Source organism: Watersipora subatra, chromosome 8, assembly GCF_963576615.1.
Source record: "Watersipora subatra chromosome 8, tzWatSuba1.1, whole genome shotgun sequence".
NCBI classification, from domain to species: Eukaryota; Metazoa; Bryozoa; class Gymnolaemata; order Cheilostomatida; family Watersiporidae; genus Watersipora; species Watersipora subatra.
Window position 1 is genome coordinate 33,292,919 of NC_088715.1, and position 6,000 is coordinate 33,298,918.

Consider the following 6,000-nt stretch of genomic DNA (forward strand, 5'->3'; position numbering starts at 1 on the left):
GAAAGAGGTTGATTCCTGAATTGAATGTTGCTAGTTACTTGAGTAAGACAAGTTCGAACATTGGAAAGTTAGATGTGTTGTACCCATGATAGCTGCAATCCAGTCAAATGAAGAGAGGAAAATCGGACCGGTGTTAATATATGGCAAAGAGTTGAATCAGCACATTATTAGCAATCTAGAAATAAATGAAGCTGTTTTTCAGAACAAGCTTGCTGAGTGGCATGGAAATTGTTGAAACAGTTCTACCCTCCATCAAAGAGTGGTGTATTTGCGACTGTATGTTGACGATGAGTTCCTTAACACTAAGGTGGTTCAGTTTAAAAGTGAGATCTATGCAAGGACAAGAATGCTGCTTTGAACAGAAATTCAAAGTTACTCAGTAATATAGTACTTTTTGCCAAGGGTGTCAGTTAATATTTAATAGAAGCTATACATGTTTTGCAAAACATTCATCTCTTGTTGGGTGGAGAGAACAATATCTGTTTTAGGTATATTCGTTGACTTCTCAAAGGTTTTTGATACAACTGATCAATCTACGTATTTTGATTAATGGGCTAAAGGAAATAGTTTTTTCTCATTCGATTGAGAAGTTCAATCCATTCTACTAGTGTATAAGGACACATGCCAATTGAGTTGGTAGTCAATCTGTTGAGCAGCCATCTAAAAGTCTCATTGGCTCCATCGGCATCATTCCTGTCTCTCAGGCAGAGAATAATCTGTTTGACTGCAAAATCAAGAAACTGAAAACAGAGAAAACAAAAAAAGTAGCTTTAATTAGAGGTTCATATAAACTCACGGTTTAAAAACTAACAAACTTCAAAGAATATATATTTCATTTTATTTGAATTACTGATTGAGAAAGATTACAACAAAATTATTTTGGTGTATTTTAAAAGTTCGCATGAGCACATCTTTTTTTACTTAATTTATTTGTTTAGAATGGGATAGTGAAATATGCTAACTTGTCATAAAAACTATTCAAACTAATTCAAAATTATCTATCTAATTGTTTTCTAAGTGTTGTACTATTTCAGGAAATATCCCAACCTTTATTATTTAAATGTGGAGTACCACAAAGATCCATCCTTGGACGAACATTTTTTTTGTTACATATAAGCGATTTTGCGAAGAGTAGTGACAAATCTAAAGCTATTTTTTGTTGTTGATAATATTACCTTATTTTATATCGCTAAAACTGGAATAAAGATATAGCTATAATAAACAATGAACTTAACTTGATAAAAAATTGGTGTGATTGCAACAAACTAACATTGTATGTTGACAAAAATATTTTCATAGCTATTCAAATCCACAAAATAAATTTAAATTAACAAAAAATATTTCCATGAACAAACAAAACATACAAATGACAGACAGCATAAAATCTTTAGGTGTTACAATAGATACTACACTAAATCAGTTAAATTACATAGAACTGTTTAGAAAACAACTGCAACAAAGCTTGAGACTTAGTTACTAGGTCCCATTGATCTCACCGAAAGAACCTCCTTTGCTTTTATATAATACTCTAACTACCAGTATAATAGTTTATTGCTTGGAAGAAATGCTCCAATGAGCTACTTAAACCAATACTTTGATCATCCAAAAGCCTCAAAATAGCCATGCTACTGCGCATATGAGCCCTCATTGCACCTTAATTTTCTCTATCATCTCGCTATTTTATGATTTAATATAAAACAAAAAAAACCAAGTATATTGTGTAAGTACTATTGGGAAAGTTATTGCATTATTATCAAACACTTTAGTTATGACCGTCTCTACCTTGAGATATATTAGTGATCAAAGGATGTGTCATACCACAGAATTGCCTAATAAAAATGACCTTTTGACTATTACCATTTATTAGGACCAAAACATATAGCAAAAGAGGACTTCATAAATATTGAGCCAGATAATAAGAACAATGTGAGTTTTGCTGAACCTGATCCAGTAAACTTTACCATAACCCGCAAAACCCCAGTGTCACAACAATAATTTGTATAACTAATAACATAACTGATTTTGAAATCATAGGAGCATGTAGCATACTATTTTGTACATCTATATGAAGACTTTTCACAATTGCACATGCAACATTTAATGTTTTTTTTATTCCATTATCCAGGGTCTGGCTTGATGCTATGCATTATGTTATGCATAACGTAAAGTAGTTAAGTGCTCCTCTTGAACTGGCTGAGTTCAGCTAGTTGTTCTTGGCTTTTGTTTGTTTTGTAATACAAAATGCATATTATCTTTCATTTTGATTTCGCTTCATTCAACAACATGATTGATTTCTCGAAAGTAAATTTGTTTGTGGTGTATAGTGATCACCGGACTAGCTTAGTCTCACTTCGACTTGAAAATAATTTTTTATATATTTTATCTAAAACCTGAAGTATTTTTCTATCGTCTGTGATTTTTTGATGCTTTGTTTAGGCTGACTGCCAAGAGGTTTCAAAATTACAATTGAAAAAACTTGACCATAATTGAAATGTTAAAATTTAGGATTTAGCTCACCAATTTTTAAAATTATACATATTCATCAATGATGTGGTTCTCGATTGCTACAATAAATCAATTTTGATAATTTTCTTTAAAATAATACCTTTTCAAAAACAATACCATGCTTAATTAGTCTTTTAACTGTAAGCGAGTCGTTTTATATGTCAGCTCAATGATTAATTTTGAGTTTATATTTGCTCTCAGAGAGAGCGAGTTTTCAGAACATTACATTGATCACAATTTCTTTCATTGTTGAGTTATAGATAAGTCGATAGTAAAGCAATTGCTATTGTAATATAGTATAAAATCTTACAGGCTAGAAAATTGCAAACCGCTGTTTGTCACTTCAACGTTTGCAAACAACTCTTAGTTGCTAAAAAACAGAAAACACTAAGATAATCAAAGATGCTGTGAAAACCCTCGATAACCAGAAGAAGTGTTTTGAATTTTGAGAGTTCAGTTTTTGCTTCACTCAAACAACTTGAGGTGGTTGCAATTCAATTTATGTCTGGTTTAGTCAATTGTGTTTTGTGCTATGTACTATTTAAGTTACAAATCCACAATCTTTTGGATTTAATTGCATTTCCTTTTTTCTTCAAAATAAGATATAAAATATGTATACATACTAAATAATTTTATTACAAATTGTCCATGAATAAAAACATGGAACAGTCATGCTTTTGGTTTCAAACAATTTTTATCTGTAGAAAATCTATAAAAACAGGAAAAATGTTGCAGTTATGTCTGTATAGGATCTGTGAGCACATTTGATGTTTTACTGAATTAATCAAAGTTAAGGTGTTATTCAACGTGACTATACAGTAATTATATGTCCCAGAAAATTCCAAGTATGTTTTGTTGTGAGAAATTTTCAGGTACACCAATTTTTTATTGTTTGGTACAGCACAGGCAATCAAGAGTGAAAACTAACTCAAATAACATAAAAATAGTTTCTAAAAATAGTATTAGTTGGTTTTAAATTTAGGATGACCATTTTCAAAACTCGGCTATGTTTACCTAAAGTAACTGTTTGTGAGTAGGACTAATATTTCTATACAAAAGTAATTTCATTATATTTGTTTTCAAGGTAAAATAAAACATTCTAGTTGCTATGACCATTGCTGTTATAATATACTATAATATAATATACAAAAAGAAACAGTCATTACTACAAATTATTGTTCGACAATGATTTTGTCAAACAAAAGCTAAAAATATAAAAATACAAAAACATCAAAATATATAAGAAAAATCAAAAACAAATGATATAAGGCAAATAAAATATAAATGTAGTTTTTGAAGATTCTCAAACGAGGATAACTCCACCAAACTACCGTAGTTTCACAGTTTTATGATGTGGCTAGGTCTAAGAATTGTGGCATACCAAGCGTTTTCTCAACTCTGATAACTTGACAATAAATCACTGACCAAATTATAATAAATCCTCAACTGACTAGATTCTATAGCTCGTACACTTCAAGTATTTTGCAACCACGAACCGCATAGTACAGCTCAACAAGAATTTGTGTTTGACCTAGAGCCACATTATGTGGGGTTAGCAGGCTTTGTAAAACTCATTTCTGATTAGTGAGGAGCTGATTAAATATTAATATTCGATTTTTACTGTAATTCAACGAAAAAGTATATGCATGTGTTTAGCCAGTAAAATAAGTTTAAGACTCGTTTACAGCGTAATATGATTTGCAAGAAGTTTACTTTTTTCACAGTTGTTTCTTTGCAAAGACCAGTCCTGTCAGATTAATTAAAGCTACAAAGTTTTCCAGGTCCCCAATTTTTAATCCGTGGACTTTGAGGGTTTTTTATTGAACAACAGTATTACAGAAAGTAATTTTTTCACTTTACCAGTAATAATAACACTATTTGAAGTAAGCTAAATGTATAAATCATTCTACGTGGGCAAGTTTAACCCTTTCGCAGGTGAGTTTTTGAGCCTATTTCAGATCGTCCTGGGTGAATTAATTTTTCAAAAAAATGAAAATTTTAAAACCTTATTGAAATAATATTTTTTGCTACACTATGGTTGTATGATAGGTTTGTATCATATAACAAGGCATATTACAAACAGTTTTACAACCTTTGTGCCTTTATGAGCTATTTAAACTACCCTTAAAATTTTAAATTTTTAAAAAAATTGAAAAATTTGATTGTTGTTGCGATAATGTTATATTGTTGAACAAAACATATTCTGTATTTGTTTTACAAATAAAGCATTTTACAATTAGAACCACACTGGAACTACAATGGGACTGGGAAAATCATTGACATTGGGGCATTTGTCATTGCTAAGGTTTCTAATTACAGTCCAAACCCTATCATTACTGATTGCATCTCATCGACCATCCCTTGGCCCAACAACAGAAGCATCATCATCACTAGACTCATTGCTTTTATTAAAGTTCATTAGATTGGCATCAGAAAAATTTGAGTCATTGTCTGAGTCATCAACTATAGAATCTGCTAAAACAAACTGGGCCCTTCGAGTTGATCTAGCAGGTCGTTGGGAAGATGAAACCATGATTTTAAAAATGTTTTTTGTGTTCTTAAAATATCAGTGCTTGGATCTCACTAAGTAAAAAAAGCACAAAGAAAGGGCATCGACGACGATTGTAAAGCATAAAAATCATTTCGGGGGAAAAAGGCTTAGTATCTTACTGAGTAAAATAACATCGGTATTGATAACGATTGCCCAAAACGTGTTGAAATGAAACGATACATGTCTACAATGTAGTTATTCAAGTCCTCACATGTATTCTTTTACTCTAAAAGTATTTAATTTGATAAAAAAACGAACACAGACCAATAGCGAGTCTTTTTGTTCACATAAAAGCATAAAATTCGATTCGAGGAAAAAAGCTTAGTATCTTACTGAGTAAAAAAAAACATTGGAGGACGTTTGATAACGATCGCCCCAAAACTAGTTGAAATGAAAAGATACATGTCTAAAATCTAGTTAGTTATTCAAGTCGTCACATGTGTTCTTCTACTTTATAATGTATTTAATTGAATAGAAAAATGAACACAGACCAGTAGTAAGTCTTAATACGTAGTTCGTACGATATCGACATTAATGTCGCACCACCCACTAGGATCGATATCGCAAAACGAAATTAATGTCGCACAACCTGCAAAAGGGTTAAGGTATTTTTGAATATTATGGGCAAAATGTGCAGCAAACTTGTGGCATTTTTATAACACCAGCTGATGTAAAGTTTTATGCTGATCATTATGGATCATGTGGTTAAAAAATTACGACAATTCAAACACATGCTGGTAGAACACTAAGTATTACCAAATATGCCAACATGTCTCGGTATAGAAAATAATTGGTTGCTATAGGGTAAGTTTAAGCTATAACGCATGAACATAATCTCTTGAACTTTTTCTTTTGCTCGGGTCTAAGATCAATAGATACATTAGCACATGCTAAAGCCTATACATGACCTAACATACGCCATACAATTGATGCAGACAGCAGAT